General features: G+C 39.5%; 1 protein-coding gene across 2 annotated transcripts in view; it reads left to right on the forward strand.

Annotated features, from left to right (window-relative positions):
- ZNF260 (zinc finger protein 260) overlaps positions 1-19,635 on the forward strand; it is a 74,504-nt gene that overhangs the window by 45,282 nt on the left and 9,587 nt on the right. The window contains exons 1-2 of one of the 2 annotated variants that reach the window (XM_030297987.2): positions 11,649-12,058; positions 14,775-14,988. The exons of the other annotated variant lie outside the window; for it this stretch is intronic. The gene's annotated coding sequence lies outside the window, so the exon portion shown is untranslated. Of the gene's footprint in view, positions 1-11,648; positions 12,059-14,774; positions 14,989-19,635 lie in introns of those variants that run through there. 2 annotated transcript variants of the gene reach the window in all.

A 19,635-nucleotide genomic window follows, 5' to 3' on the forward strand; every position in this document is an offset into this window, starting at 1 on the left:
TCTCTCTTTGCCCCTCCCCTGATCATGCTCTGTCTCTCTCTTTCTCTCTCAAAAATAAATAAACAATTTAAGAGGGTCTCAAAAGACATTTTTCCAAAGACATACAAATGCCATCCAGGAAGATGAAAAGGCACCTAATCATAATGGTAATGCAAATCAAGGCAAATGTAAACCACAATGAAATATCACCACATGTGCTAGAATAACTATTACCAAAAAGTCAAGAAATAGTAAGTGTTGGTGAGGATGTGGAGAAAAGGGAATGCTCTTGCACTACTACTGGGAATGTAAACTGGTAAAAACACTATGGAAAATAGCAGTTTCCTCAAAGACTTAACAGAACCACCATATGATCCAGCAATTCCAATTCCAGGTATTTATTGAAGGAAATTAAATCATAATCTTTTTTTTTTTTTTTAATTTTTTTTTTCAACATTTATTTATTTTTTTGGGGACAGAGAGAGACAGAGCATGAACGGGGGAGGGGCAGAGAGAGAGGGAGACACAGAATCGGAAACAGGCTCCAGGCTCCGAGCCATCAGCCCAGGGCCCGACGCGGGGCTCGAACTCCCGGACCGCGAGATCGTGACCTGGCTGAAGTCGGACGCTTAACCGACTGCGCCACCCAGGCGCCCCTTAAATCATAATCTTGAAAAGATATCTGCACCCCATGTTCACTGCAGCAGTATTTATAATAGCTAAGGCATGGAAACAATTGAAGTGTCCGTTAGTGGATTAATGGACACAAATTGAGTGTGCGTGGGGGGTGGGTATACATACATACAATAGAATATTACTTTGCCTTGAAAAAAGGAAATTTTGCCATTTACAACAACATGGATGGACCTTGAGAACATTGTGCTAAGTGAAGTAAGTCAGAGAAAGGCAATTACTGTATCATCCCACTTATATCTAGAATATAAAAAAGAAAAAACCTAAACTCATAGATACAGAGAACAGACTGGTGGTTGCCAGAAGTGGGGTGTAGAGAGTGGGGAAAATAGGAAGAGGTGGTCAAAAGGTACAAGCTCCTAGTTAAAAGGTAAGTCTTGGAAATGTACAGCAAGTTGAGTACAGTTAATAATACTGTATTATATATTTGAAAGCAGCTAAGAGAGTAGACCTTAAAAGATCTTGTATTCAAGAGGAAAAAAAAAAAGGAACAATGTGATGAAATGTTAAGTGCCCCTTTCCTGCTTATACCCTCTCTCTCAAAAATAACTAAGTCTTGGGGCGCCTGGGTGGCTCAGTCGGTTAAGCGGCCGACTTCGGCTCAGGTCATGATCTCACAGTCCGTGAGTTCGGGCCCCGCGTCAGGCTCTGTGCTGACAGCTCAGAGCCTGGAGCCTGCTTCAGATTCTGGGTCTCCCTCTCTCTCTGACCCTCCCTCGTTCATGCTCTGTCTCTCTCTGTCTTAAAAATAAATAAACATTAAAAAAAAATTTTTTTTTAAATAACTAAGTCTTTAAAAAAAAAAAAAAAAAACCTTCTCTAGAAATTTCAAGGCCCATACATTTCCTGCCCTAAAACCCACATACTTTGCTAATAATATATAAACTGTTCCTAGGCTCAACAGGACAAAGGAGATTTGGGACCTATTGGGCTTCTCATTGGGTTGCCCTTCAATAAATCTTTCTCTGCTTCAAACCTGGTGACTCAGAAATGGGCTTACTGTGCATGGGGCAAATGAATCTGATTTCAGGCCTCAGCAACAATGGAATGCTGCCAGATTCATGAATCATTTCATAATGCCAACTGAATCTGTAAAGTTCACTCTGTTGAATCTTTTTAACAATAGCCTCAATTGATTAAATCACTGGCCTTTGGGAAATAATTCAACCTCCAGCACTTCTCCCCTCCACAGAAGTTGGGATGGAGGGTGGGGTGCTGAAAGTTCCAACCCTCTAATCACATGATCAGGGCCACTAGCAACCAGCCCCTGCTTTGGTTACTTAAGGGTTTCACAGTGTCGCTTCATAACATAACAAAAGACATCTCCATAGCTCTCTAAACTTAGTAAATTCTAAGGATGTTAGGAGCTCAGTGCCAGAATAGGCTATGAAGAACAAATAACATTTATTATAAAATATTACACTCACTAATGTTATAATTGAACTTTAAACTGCTTAAAGTATACTTATCAAAATTAGTAATCAAGTTTAAATGCTCTAAAAAGATGATTATTGATATGTTATTCATTATGTGTAGAAATTTAGTAAAATAAACCTTAAAGAAAACATGAGTAACAGTATCTTTCACCCATATCAAAAGTCCTGTGAATGCTAAAGAACTCATACCCCGTTTGAAGAACACAGGATTAATATATTCTTTGGCACACAAGTTAGAGCTAACAAATGTAGAGTACTTTTAGACAGAGTAACACAAATGTAAGGCATTCTGTGCCTGTTTATTCTGTGCAACCAGAAAGTAAGTAACTGCTATTACTTATTAAGTACTACTTAACTATTCTTTCATCAAATATCTAATGAGTGCCAAACATGTGCTAGTTGTTGTTGTAAATACTGAAGACTTAACACACAATAAATCCCTTCTTTCATAAACCTCATAGTTACAATGGAAATTATTAAACGCTAATACATATTTCATACATCTACAGGTAAATATTTTTTACCAAATAACTTTCCTATATGTACAACTTAAAACCCTCTATTTTCATTTAATATTGTGAAATTGTACAAAATTTCTGGATATGAGAGACTCCATTTTTGAGAGAAGCTCCAATTTTCCTTTCTAAAACAAATGGCTAATGATCTAATAAGCTTAAACTGGGCAAAAAGACCCTTGGTCTGGCCCAGAAGTGGCAACTGTCTTACAAGCAATTGTCGGTAAAGTCAACAGGACAATGGATATCCTGATCAATAAACAGCTGGCTGTGGACTTTCTGAAGACAGAATAGTTAATTAATGCATAGGAGGATCAATTTCATTTATTTTTTTAAGTTTATTCATTTATTTTGAGAGAGACAGAGCACGAGCAGGGGTAGGGGCAAAAAGATAGGGAGAATCCCAAGCAGGCTCCAGGCAGCCAGCACAGAGCCCAGTGTGGGCCTGGAACTTACAAAATAATGAAATCATGACCTGAGCCAAAATCAAGAATCAGATGCCCAACCAAATAAGCCATCCAGGTGCCGCAGGAACAATTTCATTGATTAACACCAAGACAACAGTTGGTCAATGTGTAATCACATTGGCTCAGCCTGTTAGTTCCAATAACTTTTTTTCCCTCTTATCCAAGTCAGGTAAAAACCCCTTGCTTTCACCTCACAGGTGGGACACTTTTCTGGTTACTGGCAGAATCTGTGCTTCCCTAACTGTAATTTTTCAATTCCAAGTAAACACTCATTTGCCTCTCATTGTGGATCTTTATTTTCAGGTTGACAATATATGTTGCACGTTCACGTTCCTTACCATTGTTACTAAACACATGGTTATAAATGGCTGCTCTTGAAGAAAAGTCAGAGCAAAGAGCACACAAACAGCACAGAAACAGCAAACTGAAGAATGCTTGGGGCACAAGCTAGGGAGGTTAGTTGCTCATCTCGAAGACTGTCCCAGAGCAGTAGCCACAGCATTCAAGGAGAGACCCTTCTGGGAACAAAGAAACTGTCAGGAGTCATTTCACTCCCTCGCCCCTCATCATAAGCACAGGGCCACCTGCAGGAACCAGAACAACATTCACACTCTCTACCTAAGTTGCTTGTACCAAGCCCAGCGCCCCACCATGAAGTCCAGAAGAACAGCCCTTCTCAGTCAACTTGACTCTGTCCCAGCACAGTGATTCCCCCTCTCCCAGAAGACCCTTACTAACACCACAGCTCCTGACCTGGGAGTTTTATGAGGCCTAGGTTCAGTGGCAGTGGTGACAGGTATCATTTCACAAGCAAACCAGAGCACACCTAGTTAAAAAGTGTCACATTCAGGTGAGGAACCAATCATTGCCCATAACAGGCAAAAAGAGTCTCTGCAGATGACTGGCCTGAAGGATACAGTAGCTAGGACACAACAGCAGAACTCATGGAGCACACACTGCAAATACTCCTAAGAAGCACCTTCCTAACACAGAGAAACAGGCACAGAGACTTAGACAAAATGAGAAGACACAGGAATTTGTCCCAAATGAAAGAACATGACAAGGGCACAGAACCAACAAGGCCACAGCTGGAGTTCTAAACAAAACAGATATAAGTAACATGCCTGCTGAAGAATTTAGAGCAATGATCATAAGGATAATCACTGGAATTGACAAAAGAGTAGAGGACATCAGTGAAACAATTAACCCAGGTATAAGAAATACCACACCAGAGATAAAGGGCTCAATAAACAAATGAGTAACATTCTTAATGGAATGAAAAACAGGCTGTCAGAAGCAGAGGAACAAATTAATGACCTAGAAAACAGAGTAATGAAAACTAATCAAGCTGAACAAAAGAGGGAAAAAAGAATTATGCAAACTAAGAATACACTTAGGGGACACAGTGACTCCATCAGGCGTAATAACATTCCTATTATAGGAGTCGCAGAAGAGAGAGAAAAGGGGGAAGAAAATTTATTTGAAGAAACAATGCCCACAAACTTATGGTCAACTAATCTTTGACAAAGCAGGAAAGAATATCCAATGGAATAAAGACAGTTTCTTCAGCAAGTAGTGCTGGGAAAACTGGACAGCGACATGCAGAAGAATGAACCAGGGCCACTTTCTTATACCATACACAAAAATAAACTCAAAATGGATGAAAGACCTAAATGTAAGACAGGAAGCCATCAAAATCCCCAAGAAGAAAGCAGGCAAAAACCTCTTTGATCTTGCCTGCAGAAACTTCTTACTCAACACGTCTCTGGAGGCAAGGGAAACAAAAGCAAAAATGAACTACTGGGACCTCATCAAAATAAAAAGCTTCTGCACAGCGAAGGAAACAATCAGCAAAACTAAAAGGCAACCGACAGAATGGGAGAAGATATTTGCAAATGACATATCAGATAAAGGGTTAGCATCCAAAATCTATAACAAACTTATCAAACTCAACACCCAAAACACAAATAATCCAGTGAAGAAATGGGCAAAAGACATGAATAGACACTTCTCCAAGGAAGACATCCAGATGGCCAACCGACACATGAAAAAATGCTCAACATCACTCATCATCAGGGAAATACAAATCAAAACCACAATGAAATACCACCTTACACCTGTCAGAATGGCTAACATTAACAACTCAGGCAAAAACAGATGTTGGCGAGGATGTGGACAAAGAGGATCTCTTTTGCATTGTTGGTGGGAATGCAAGCTGGTGCAGCCACTCTGGAAAACAGTATGGAGGTTCCTCAAAAAACTAAAAATAGAACTACCCTACGGCCCAGCAATTGCACTACTAGGCATTTATCCATGGGATACAGGTGTGATGTTTTTGAAGGGACACATGCACCCCAATGTTTATAGCAGCACTATCAACAATAGCCAAAGTATGGAAAGAGCCCAAATGTCCATCGATGGATGAATGGATAAAGAAGATGTGGTATATATATATACAATGGAGTATTACTCAGCAATCAAAAAGAAAGAAATCTTGCCACTTGCAACTATGTGGATGGAACTGGAGGGTATTATGCTAAGTGAAATTAGTTAGAAAAAGACAAATATCAGATGACCTCACTCATATGAGGACTTTAAGAGACAAAACAGATGAACATAAGGGAAGGGAAACAAAAATAATATTAAAACAGGGAGAGGGACAAAACATAAGAGACTCTTAAATATGGAAAACAAACTGAGGGTTACTGGAGGGGCTGGGGAGGGGGGATGGGCTAAATGGGTAAGGGCACTAAGGACTCTACTCCTGAAATCATTGTTTCACTGTATGCTAACTAATTTGGATGTAAATTTAAAAAAATTAAAATTAAAATTAAAAAAAAAAAAAAGAAACGATGACTAAAAACTTCCCTAATATGGGGAAGGAAACAGATATCCAGATCCAGGATGCAAAGAGAACCTCCAACAAAATCAACAAAGGCAGATCCACACTAAGGCATGTTATAATCATATTGGCAAAATACAGTGGTAAAAAAATATATTAAAAGCAGCAAGAGAAAAGAAGACAGCTACATACAAAGGAAATCCCATAAGGCTATCAGCGGAGTTTTCAGCAGAAACTTGCAAAGCCAGAAAGGAGTGGCATGATATATTCGAAGGCTGAATGGGGAAAATGTGCAACCAAGAATACTCTATCCATCAAGCCAATCATTCAGAATAGAAGAAGAGAGTTTCCCAGACAAACAAAAACTAAAGGAATTCATGACCACTAAACAAGCTCTGTAAGAAATATTAAAGGGTACTCTTTGAGTGGAAAGGAAAGACTAAAAATGACAGTATGAAGGTAGAGAACACAAAGGCATTAAAAATGAGTATTTCTGTAAAAAATCAGTCAAGAATCTCACACATACACCAAAAAGGAAGTACAATGTGATACCATATACCTAAAACATGGGGGGGACAAGAGTAAAGAATAGGTTCAAACTTAAATGACCATTAACTTAATATAGATTGCTATATGCAGAAGATGTTATGTACATACCTAATGGAAACCAGAAATCAAAAGCCACTAATAGATATGCAAAGAAAAAGAGAAATACAAATATACCACTAAAGTAAACCAGCAAAGGGTGAAAGAGTAAAAGACAAGAAAGAATCAGAGAAAATCTTTAGAAACAACTACAAAACAAGTAAAAAAAAAAAAAAAGGCAATAAACACATATCAACAGTTACTTTAAATGTAAATAGAGTAAATATTCCAATCAAAAGATAGAGGGTGACAGAAGGGATAAAAACAAAACAAAACAAAAACAAGCCCCCTCTATATGCTGCCTATAAGAGACTAATTTTAGACCTAAAGATACCTGCAGTTTGAAAGTGAGGGAATGGAGAAACATTTATCATCTCAAAAGATCTCAAAAGAAAGCTGGAGTAGCGATACTTAGATCAGACAAAATAGACTTTAAAACAAAGAGGATAACAAGAGACAAAGAAGGACACTATATAACAATAAAGGAAATGATGCAACAAGATGATATAAATCATAAATACTTACAGACCCAACATGCAAGCACCCAAACACATAAAGCAGTTCGTAAACACATGGAAACAAATCTACAATACAATAATGGCAGGAACGTTAACATCCCACTTACATCAATGGAAAGATCATCCAAACAAAAAGTCAACAAGGACTTTGAATGACACACTGGACCAAATAGACGTATCAGATACATTCAGAACATTCCATCCTAAAACATCAGAATACACATTCTTTTCAAGTGCACATGGAACATTCTCCGGAATATGTCACATATTAGGCCAAAAAACAAACCTCAACGAATTCCAAAAGACTGAAGTCATATCATGCATCTTTTCTAACTACAACACTGTGAAACTAAAGTGAACCACAAGAAAAAATCTGGAAAGACCACAAGTACATGGAGGATAAATAACATGCTACTAAATAATGATAGGTTAATCAGGAAATAAAAGAAGAAATAAAAAAGTACATGAAAATGAAAACAAAACAGTTCAAAATTTTTGGGATGCAGCAAAACCAGTTCTAAGAGTTCTAAGACAAGTTTATAGCAATACAGGCCTATCTCAAGAAGCAAGAAAAATCTCAACCTAACCGTACAACTAAAGGAGCTAGAAAAAGAATAATAAACAAAACCTGAAATCAGCAGAAGGAAGGAAATAATAAATAATACAGAAAATTAAACAGTAGAACAGATCAATGAAACCAGGAGCTAGTTCCTTGAAATATCAATAAAATTGATAAACATCTACCCAGACTTATCAAAAAAAAAGAGAAAGGACCCTAAATAAATACAAATAAGAGAGGAGAAATAACAACAAATGGCACAAAAATACAAGAGAATATTATGAAAAAATATATGCCAACAAATTGGACAACCTAGAAGTAATGGATAAATTCCTAGAAACATATAACCTACCAAAATTGAAGCAGGAAGAAAATTTGAACAGACCAATTATCAGCAATGAAATTGAATCAGTAATAAAAAACTCCAAAATAAACAAAAGTCCAGGACCAGATGACTTCACAGGCCAATTTTACCTAACGTTTAAAGAAGAATTAATGCCTATTCTTCTCAAACTATTCCAAAAATCAGAAGAGGAGGGAGAACTTCCAAATTCATTCCATGAGGCCATCAATACCCTGATACCAAAAGAAAATAAAGACACCACAAAGAGAACTACAGGCCAGTATCTCTGATGACCATAGATGGAAAAATTCGCAATAAAATACTAGCAAACAGAATCCAATAATACATTTAAAAAAATCATTCACCATAATGAAGTGAGATTTATTCCTGGGTTGCAAGTGTGATTATATATTTGCAAATCAATCAACGTGATAGAACACATCAATAAGAGAAAAGATAAGAACCATATGACCATTTCAGGATGCCTGGGTGGCTTGGTTGATTGAGTGACTTTGGCTCAGGTCAAGATCTCGCAGTTTGAGAGTTCGAGGCCCACATCAGGCTTACTGCTGTCAGCGCCAAGACCACTTTGGATCTTCTGCTCCCCTCTCTCTCTGCCCCCTCCCCCGCCCACACACACAGACACACACACACACACACACACACACACACACGCGCACGCACGCACACACACGCCCGTGCGGTCTCTCTCTCAGAAATAAACTTTAAAAAATAAAAAGAACTATATGATCATTTAAATAAATGCAGAAAAAGCACTTAACAAACTACAACATCCACTCATGATAAAAACTCTCACCAAGGGCACCTGGGTAGCTCAGTCAGTTAAGCATCCATCTTTGGCTCAGGTTATGATCTCTAAGTCTGAGTTCGAGCCCTGCGTCGGGCTCTGTGCTGACAGCTCAGAGCCTGGAGTCTGCTTGGGATTCTGTGTCTCCCTCTCTCTCTGCCCCTCCCCCGCTTATGCTCTGTCTCTCAAAAATAAATAAACATTAAAAAATTAAAAAAAAAAAACTCACCAAAGCAGAGAGAACATACCTCAACATAATAAAGGCCATATATGAAAAACTCACAGCTAACATCATCCTGAGTAGGGAAAAACTGAGAGCCTTTCCCCTAAGGTTACGAACAAGACAAGGTTTTCCACTCTCACCACTGTTACTCAACATTAATACTGGAGGTCCTAGCCACAGCAATCAGACAACAAGAAAAAATAAAAGGCATCCAAATCAGGAAGAAGTATAACTTTCAGTATTTACAGATGACATGATACAATATTTAGAATACCCAAATACTCCACCAAAAAACTGCTAAAACTGATAAACACATTCAGTAAAGTGGCAGGGTACAAAATCAATCTACAGAAATAGGCTGCATTTCTTTAATTTTTTTTTTTAACGTTTATTTATTTTTGGGACAGAGAGAGAGCATGAACAGGGAAGGGGCAGAGAGAGAGGGAGACACAGAATCGGAAGCAGGCTCCAGGCTCTGAGCCATCAGCCCAGAGCCTGACACGGGGCTTGAACTCACGGACCGCGAGATCGTGACCTGAGCTGAAGTCGGACGCTTAACCGACTGAGCCACCCAGGCGCCCCATGAAATAGGCTGCATTTCTACACACCAATAATGAAGCAGCAGAAAGAGAATATAACAAACCCATTTACAATTACACCAAAAATAATAAGATACCTAGGAATAAATCTAACCAAAGAGGTGAAAGACCTGTACTCCGAAAACTTACAGTTTTATAAACACTGTTTTATAAAAGTGTTATAAACACTGATGAAACAAATTGATAACAAAAAAAATGGAAAGACATTCCATGCTCATGGACTAGAAGAGCAAATATTGTTGAAATGTCTATACTAGTTAAAGCAATCTACACATTTAATGCAATCCCTATCAAGATACCAACTCAGGTGGGGTGCCTGAGTGACTCAGTCAGTTAAGCATCCAACTCTTGATTTTGGCTCAGGTCATGATCTCACAGTTTGTGAATTCAAGCCCCACACCAGGCTCTGTGCTGGCAGCACAGAGCCTGTTTGGGATTCTCTCTCTCCCTCTCTCTGCCCCTCCCTCGCTCTCTCACGTTCTCTCAAAACAAATAAATAAACATTAAAAAAATACCAACAGTTGTTTACAGAACTAGAACAAACAATTCTAAAGTTTGTATGGAACCACAAAAGACCCTGAATGGCCAAAGCAATCTTGAAAGGAAAAGCGAAGCTGGAGGCATCATAATTCCTGACATCAAATTCCATTACAAAGCTGCAGGAATCAAAACAGTATGGTACTGGCACAAAAACAAATACACACATCAATAGAACAGAATAGAAAATACAGAAATGAATCCACAACTGAATGGTCAATTAATCTTTGGAATATCCAATGGGAAAAAGACAGTCTCTTTACCAAATGATGTTGGGAAAACTGGACAGCAACTTGCAAAAGAATGAAAGTGGACCCCTTTCATACAGCATACACAAAAATAAATTCAAAATGGATTAAAGACCTAAATGTGAGACCTGGAACCATAAAAATCCTAGGAAAGAGCACAGGCAGTAATTTCTCTGACATTTGCTGTAGCAATTTTTTTCTAGATAAGTCCCCTGAGGTAAGGGAAACAAAAGCAAAAATAAAGCATTTCAGAAATAAAGAGAAAATACCAAGGCACCTTTAACATAACTTTTCATTATCACAACCAGTATTTCCTCTTCCAATGGAGAGCTCTCTCGAAGACGAATCAAGATGGGGAAGGATATTAACAGACCATTCTTGGGGCCCAGATGACAAGGTCAACTGGCTCCATTTGCTCCTCCACATCAGAGCTTGCAAATCAATCTCAGGGTCAGAGAGAAGAGTCAGGGTCTTTACTATCAAGGCTCTTTACTGTCAAGGCTCACAGCCGTCTTGTACTCCCACATATGGCTATGTGTGACACAGTCACCAACACAAATCTCCCCAAATTCATACAGTCTCACACCCACCACTAGACACAAAGTAACACCTTCAATCACAAACACCTTCCCGACCCTGCCCACAGTCATAATACCCACGGGAGCTCATTCACAAAGCTCTCTACCCTTGTACACAAAGTGGTATACAAGGTCACACAGTCACAGGTAACCCGTATCCATACACAGTATTACACACAGTAACACATTAACAGTCACACCACGGGGACTCACAGTGGTATAATGAGCTAATCCTCACCGGCACACACGGTATCACACATATTCACAATCACACATACACATATCACTGCGACAGTGGCGAAATTTCACAACTGCCCCTCCTCAGCCCCTTCTGCCCGAATAGACTTAATACTCAGGTCTCCCTCCCGACGCCGGGGGCTCTGGGCTTTGTCCAACCTCGGCCTTCTCTGAAACGTGTTAGTCGCCCGGCCGAACCCCTAAGAGACCACCACAAGCTAGCGTCCAAACCAACTCAGCTCAAAGCTGCCAGCCGCGCTGAGGGAAGGAGAGGCGAACGCGGTGCCTCCTGGGAAATGTAGTTAAGCGCCACACTCGCGACGGAGAAGATGGCGCCCGGCTCGAACCCCGCCAAAGAAATCCCGCCCCTACCCACCCTGAGGCATGAATTGCGGCCCAGTGTTTCGGCGCTCCAGGGGTAGGTAGCCTTGCCCCTTGGCTCCTACTTGGAGTAAGCCCGGCATGCCTGAACTGAGTTTATTATAACCCAAGGCACACCACTGCCCTCTCCCAAAGGTAAAGTTAACACAGGTCGAGTATTAAACTGAGTCCTGAGACTCGGTCTACTTACACTCCTCCCCTCACCAGGGAGACACTCCCACAATCTCTGGCGCAGAAAAGAAAGCGCGAAAAAGCTGACTCGAACCACCGAAACTTATGGGAAATGTAGTCCGCAGTCAGAAAAGTAGAGGACCGGCCAATACCGACAGATTCTGTCCGGTATTGAGCCGGGGCTTGATGGAGCCCAGGAGACCTCTGGGAGTGTTAAACCAGCCAAGGGAGTGCGCAGGCGCAGACTTTCTGGCTCGCCATGGTCGTCTTTGTCTGCCGGTGAGTTTGGTTTCGGCTTCGCAAAGCGCAGATCTGGGCGTGGGACCTGGGTTTCTGGGCTCAGAATCTGGTCAGGGAGGCTGTAGGGGAGGATTCTTGGAGATTGCGACGTGGCTGGAGAGGCTAAAGGGGAGGAATCGCCTTCTATGACGTGCATTGTTCAAAGCCTATGTGGATGGGGGCAGGGGTACTGGGGGAAACTGGGGCGGGACCGCGGCGGGGTGGGGGTGGGGGTATGACGGAATGTATGAGATTGTTGTAGAGGTACCACTTGTGTGAGAACTCTGTGGTTCCAAGTGTGTGAGAATGGATGGCATTGTGAGCTTTATGGGGTAGTAACCTCAACCTCACTTTTCTCGTTTCTAAAATAACTAATAAAGATGCATCTTTCTGGAGCATCCGTTTTTCTGAAAGAAAGGAAAATGGCTAAGATATAGAGATAAGTAATTTTTAAAGCGATTTTTATATAAAAGCAGACTCATTGTGCAGTAGAAAACAAAATTAGTATTAACAATTTTTTAAAGTAAACATTTCCGGAAAACTTGTTTCTAGATGTCTAGACTCCCCCTATGTATTGACTCAGTTCTTTGGAGGAACTTTGGTGAGGCCAGTTTGAAAAGCCCTGGACTAAGGAAGAGCTTTAAGAGCTAGTTTCCACTAGCGTAGACAGCACAGAATTGGGAAGGATGATGTCCTGTCTTTGGTTCAGAGATGTCAGGTAACAGATTTAAGATTCTCTTGTTTCTCAGTGACATGGCAGTGACTCGTAATTTGACCAGGTTTTCCCTAGACCAAAGGTTGGCCTTTGTAAATGTAGCGAAACAAATTTTCTTCTAAAATGACACTTCCTTCTAGTATTGTATCGCGCTTAACATATTTTTCAGTAAAATGAAAAAGAACCATGGTACAAAAATGCATATACACAAATAATAGCTTTGGTACATACAAAAATGTAATCAGTAATAGTTATGAAGACAGTAATTACAATAGTGACAAATCAGATAAAACACCTAAGGAATAAATAAGAAATGTATAAAAATCTATATGAAGATTATTCTTTAGTGTTAATGAAAGACCCAAAATAAGACTTGACCAAATGGAAATACATATGTTACATTTTAAAAATCTTCAAGGGGCGCCTGGGTGGCGCAGTCGGTTAAGCGTCCGACTTTGGCCAGGTCACGATCTCGCGGTCCGTGGGTTCGAGCCCCGCGTCGGGCTCTGGGCTGATGGCTCAGAGCCTGGAGCCTGTTTCCGATTCTGTGTCTCCCTCTCTCTCTGCCCCTCCCCCGTTCATGCTCTGTCTCTCTCTCTCTCCCAAAAATAAATAAAAAAACGTTGAAAAAAAATTAAAAATAAAAATAAAAATCTTCAAGCTATTTTGTGAAGAAAGTGTGCCTGTTTGGTGCAATATACTACTTTTTTAGTGGGTGGGAAAAAGAATGTGTATTCATAGGTGCATGAAGAAACTTTTATCTATATGAAGATTATTCTTTAGTGTTAATGAAAGACCTTTTGAAATTTACACAAAAAATAACGGTTGTCAGAGGAGGGAGATGCAATAGTTAGGGCAGGGGTAAGAATCACAGTTTTGCTTGCCTGTGTTGTATATTTCCATTTTTAACGGATGGAGGGATTCAATTTCTGTGTTCAGTCCATTACTTTCCAGATGTTTATCACTGCCTCATTCTTGAATGTTTCCTTGACTTCCATTACACTACTCTCATTTGTATAATTCCAGTCAAAACCAAGGAATAACCTCCCCCTCAAAAAAAAAGCTCCATTAGTGACTTAATGTTTCTGTTTGTCCCTTAGCTATTAGTGTTCCTAAGTTTCTGAATTATCTTTTTTTTCTTTTCCCCCTCTAAGAACAAAATTCCACTGCTGTGGCTTCACTTGACAGGTGACTAACAAATGTCCATTCATAGTTGAGCTCTGTCCAATTTGCTAATGGACAGCTCCACCTTGAGGCTACACCGGAACTTCACGCTCTTTGTGTCCAAAATGTTAATTCTGGTATCTCCGCCTCCTATGGTTTGCCTCCATCCATTCCCCTTTGCATTACCTGTTTCATCAATTAGTAACACTGTGCAGCCAGATTTTAAGCCTCTTATATCTGAGTCAGGGAAGAGCTGAGTAATTTTGACTTTTGTCATTCATTCTCCATTACATATTGGAGGCCTAGATTTCTTTTTTTTTTCCCCCTTAATGTTTATTTATTTTGAGGGGGGTAAGTAGAGAGGCAGAGGGAGAGGGAGAGAGAATCCCAAGCAGGCTCCATGCTGTCAGCACAGAGCCCAATGTGGGGCTCCATCTCACAAACCATGAGATTATGACCCGAGGTGAGATCAAGAGTCTAACACTTAACTGACTTAGCCACCCAGGCACCCTGACAAAAATGTTTTTATTGGGGAAAATGATATTCAAAACTGTGACTCTTTAATCAGGAGCAAGGCCACAAGTGACACTTGCACAGGTTGTGATTCTGTAGAACTTTAACAACTCAGTCTTGTAATTTCTCTGTATAACCTAAATTCTGAAAAATAAATAACCTAAATTCTGTTTCCCATTCCTGAAATGTGTGGAGGCTTTAAATGGCATAATGGGTTTGGCTGAGGATGCAAAGTGTAAATGCTCTTTTTCAATGTGCTTATGTGTATGTGTGTGCTCCAGCTTCTAAGCCAAAAGGTCATCATTACTTTGCTCTTTTTCATAGACCAGTTTCCTTGTGCATCCCCAGGAACTGCACTTCCTTTACCCATCAAATCCTTTAAGGATCCTTTGGTCTCAGCCTGAATTATGGGATTCTGCTTTGACCCTCAAGAGTAATGTCCAAGTCCTGTGTCACTGTTTAGAAGTTTAAAGACACCAGTTTAAACAAGAAGAGCAATGAATAACTGAGGAAGAAATGTAAAGGAGGTGCTTTCCAGGTGAGTAAGAAGGAACCCAGAAGGATGAATGGGATAAAGGTTCATTAAGTTATTTTTTTATGATGTATCTTTTTTTTTTAAATGTTTATTTGTTTTTGAAAGAGAGAGTGTGCACATGGGGAGGGCAGAGAGAGGGAGACAGAGGATCCAAAGCAGTTCCACACGGACAGCAGAGAGCCTGATGTGAGGCTTGAACTCAAACCAGAGATCATGACCTAAGCCAAGGTCAGATGCTTAACCACCCAGGCACCCCTCTTATAGTTACTCAAACTGCGACCTCTGAAAAAATTTTTGAGGCAAGTTTTTTTATAAGCCCATTGGAGTAACAGTTGCTGGGAATTCTTTAGATACCTAAATAACATTTCCAGATTCTCTTGCTTGATCATGCTCTTTTTTTTTCTCAGATTCTGGGGGACTGCTTGCCCCTGTAACCTCTATTCTGGATGCTAGCCTCTTTACTTCATTTGCAGTCTCAATTTTATAAATTGTCTAGCCTAAATATTGTGTTTTCCCTTTCACTAACATTTTATTTCTCCCCACTTCCATCTTAGAGTTGAATATTACCCCTTATCATTATTTCTTATTCCCTTCCTACCTACTATCATAGCACATTTCTCACTCTCTTGCTTTTTAACAATATAGCAGGCTAGGAAATTAGTGCTGACTTCCTACTAGTTCACATCTCTGTTACTCTTTAAAAATAATACTATCATCTTTAAAATCCAATACATATACTTAATAGAAAATTAAGGGGCGCCAGGGTGGCTCATTCGGTTAAGCATCCGACTCTTGGTTTCAGCTCAGGTCATGATCTCGCAGTTTGTGAGTTCGAGCCCTACATCAGGCTCTGCACTGACAGCTTGACGCCTGCTTAGGATTCTTTCTCTCTCTCTCTCTCTCTCTCTCTCTCTCTCTGTCTGCCCCTCCCCCACTTGCTCAATCAGTCTCTCTCAAAAATAAACAACAACAAAAAAGTTTTTTAAGAAAATTAAAGAATGGTTCCTCAATCCTGGCCCTCGGTTCTCCATTTCTGTTCCCCAGAAGCAGCCACTATTAAATGTGCTTTCTTCTAAATGTTTTTATGAGTATACAAGGAGGCTTTAACAATGACATGATTTGACTATGACAAGAATACTGTTGTTGCTGTGTTGAGAGAAGTTATATAAAGAGGCAAAGGCAAAAGTAGGAAGAATAGTGAGGAGTCTATTAAATAATACAGGGAAGACATAATGTGGCTTAGACTTTGGTGGTCCTAGTGAGAATTATGAGAAATGGCCAGATGCTGACTGTATTTTGAAGATAAAGCCAAGAGGATGTGGAAACATAATGGGTGTGTTACCTAGGAGAGAGTTGTTCAAGGCTTGAGCTCAAGCCTTGAACAACTGAGAAAATAAGGTTGTTATTTAACGAGATGAGAAGAATTTGGGTGTTGGTTTGGGAGAACAAGGGTTTGATTTGGGGCAGGGTAAATTAGATCCGTATTAGACATCTAAGTGCAGATTTTGAGTAGCAAGTGGTTATGTGAATCAGTTGAGGAAAGAGGTCCAGTCTAGTGATTAAATATTTTCAAAATATATATCAGAATGCTCAAATGTCAACCAAACTCTTAAATGTATTCTGTGAAAATGGTGACCTGTTAGAGCAGGAGTTGGCAAACTACATCCTACTATGTATTTTTGTAAGGAGTTTTACTGAAACATGGCCATGTTCAGTGCATCTCGTCCATTCATTTTCTTATGGTCTGTTACTACTTTCATGCTACGGTGTCCAAGTTGAGTAGGTATCTACAGATACATGATATTGTAAAGCATTAGACAGGACTAAAAAGTATATCAATCATGGTAAAGCTAAGTGACTATAATAAACCCCAAAATGTACTGGTTTAAGGAATATAAGAATTGATTTCCTGGTCACATAACAGTTATGTGGTGAGTAATGAAGATTTGCATGGTAGCTTTGGTCTTTGTGATCCTTTAAATGATCCAGATTTCCTCCAGGTTCTGTTGATCATTAGTTGTGGTTGAAACGGGTCAACAGTGCATCCTAGTTCCACCCAAGTAGAGAAGGGAGAAATGACCACTGTAGGGCAAGAGGCCAGTAAACTTTCTGTAAATGTCCAGGTAGCAAATACTTCAGGTTTTGTAGGTCCTAGGATCTCTGCTGCAGCTACTCAAGTCGGGCATTATAGCACAAAAATAGTTTCCTTAGGATTAGAGTATTTTGACTTCTATTTTGAAAATATTTGGGGGGGGGGGCACCTGGGTGGCTGAGTCTGTTAAGCAAGCAGCTGACTCTTAGTTTCGAGTCAGGTCTTGATCTCACAGTTTGTGAGTTTGAACCCTGCATCAGGCTCTGTGCTGACTGTGCAGAACCTGCTTGGGATTCTCTCTCTCTACTGTCTCTCTGACCCTCCCCCACTTGCGCTATCTCTGTCTCCCTCAAAATAAATAAATAAACTTTAAAAAAATATATAAGATGTGTTAATTACCAAGATGTCATTTCTGTGTTTTCTTTAGTTAGGAATATAGTGGGCTAAGTCCTAATCTGTTCTACATCGTACTTTTGCAAATATAATGAATTTAAGAATTGGAAAATTTTAAATAAATGTTATTACTGTTCATTTGTAAAAGTTTAGTAAATTCCACATCTTGAACCATCTATTGGGGTGATAAAATAACAATGGTCTCTTTTTTTCTATATCTACTTTACTGTTTAGGTTTCTTGTCTTTTCTGGTCTCAGTTTTCATAGGTAATATTTGGTTTTCAAATTTGTTTGTATGGAGGTGAGCAAATAATCTCTACAGTCCTTTTCTGTCTATGGTTATTTCCAAGTAATCATTTTTTTATTTTTATAATTTTGCTGTTATTCCTCTTTAGTTTTTCCCTAAGAATCAACTTGTGGATTTATTATTTCTAATTTTGTTTGTAATAATTAATTTTTCTTATCTGTACTTTTTTTTCTTACATTTACTTTTCCTTATTGTAATTCCTTGGTTTGAATGCTTATTTTATTATGTTATTTCTTTTTATTTTTTTTAAAGCTTATTTATTTATTTTGAGAGAGCGAGCTCACGCACACAAGCAGGGGAGAAGCAGAGAGAGAGAGGGAGAGAGAGAATCCCAAGCAGGCTCTGTGCTGTCACTGCAGAGCCTGATGCAGGGCTAGATCTCACAAACCATGGGATCATGACCTGAGTTGAAATCACCCAGGTGCCCTATGTTATTTCTTTTTAGAATAATGTAAACATATATGTTAAAACTTATCCAAGCATTTTTTTCAAATGTGTTCTATAGGCTCTGATATACATTGTTTTTGAATTTTTCTGAATATTTCTGAATGCTTTGCAATTTATTTTAATTTTATCTTTGACCAAAGTGTTTGTTCAAGCCAGTATATTTTGAAATTTACAAGTGAGGGGTGCTTGGGTGGCTCAGTCAGTTAAGCATCCAATTTCAGCTCAGGTCATGATCTCACGGTTCGTGGGTTTGAGCCCAGCATCAGGCTCTATGCTGACAGCTTGGAACCTGGAGCCTGCTTTGGATTCTGTCTCTCTCTCTCTCTGCCCCTGCCCTGCTTGTGCTCTCTTTCTCAAAAATAAACATTAGGGGCGCCTGGGTGGCGCAGTCGGTTAAGCGTCCGACTTCAGCCAGGTCACGATCTCACGGTCCGTGAGTTCGAGCCCCGCGTCGGGCTCTGGGCTGATGGCTCAGAGCCTGGAGCCTGTTTCCGATTCTGTGTCTCCCTCTCTCTCTGCCCCTCCCCCGTTCATGCTCTGTCTCTCTCTGTCCCAAAAATAAATAAAACGTTTAAAAATAAATAAATAAATAAACATTAATTTTTTTTTTTAATTTGAAATTTACAAGTGAAAATTTCCTTTTTTCTAATGTATTTTTTTAATGTTTATTTATTTTGAGAGACAGAAGTGAGAGAGAGTGCACGTGCACATGCACACAAGCAGGGAAGGGGCAGAGAGAGAGGGCTGAGAGAGAATCCCTAGCAGGCTCTGTGCTGTCAGTGCCAGAGCTTGATGTAGGGCTCAGTCTCATGAACCAGTGAGATCATGACCTGAACTGAAATCAAGAGTCAGTCACTTAACCAGCTGAGCTACCCAGGCACCCTGTTTTAGATGTGTACCTTACAGAGAGTTTAGGTAGGTTTTATTATGTCATTTGTTAAACCTTCGCGTGTGTCAAAATCATCTAGAGGGCTTGTTAAATACAGATTGCTGGGCCTTACCTGCAGGTTTTCTTGATTCAGGAGGTATGTGTTGGAGCCTGAGAATTATCTGTATGAGCCTGTCATAGTCTTTTTCTTTTAATAGTTCTTTTTTTCCTAGTTGTATTTATTGACAGGAACAGAATGGTTAGTATTGGTTCTTTTATTTAATATTATGTATTCTGTTTTAAATTTGACCTCATCTTTTTTATCCTTTACTATAGGATCTTTGATTTCCTTGAGTACATATGCCTTTCCTTCTGAAAATAATGGAAAGTTTGTTATATTTTATTATAATAATTATTTTGTTATATTCTCTTGGTTGCCTTTATATTCATAACTTTCTTAGTCTTTGTCTTCCATTTCTTCAGGTACTATACTCCTCACTAAGGAATGACGTATATTTTATACTTTAGTGTATTTTTAGTCTC

The sequence above is a fragment of the Lynx canadensis genome, chromosome E2 (genome assembly GCF_007474595.2).
Source record: "Lynx canadensis isolate LIC74 chromosome E2, mLynCan4.pri.v2, whole genome shotgun sequence".
NCBI lineage: Eukaryota > Metazoa > Chordata > Mammalia > Carnivora > Felidae > Lynx > Lynx canadensis.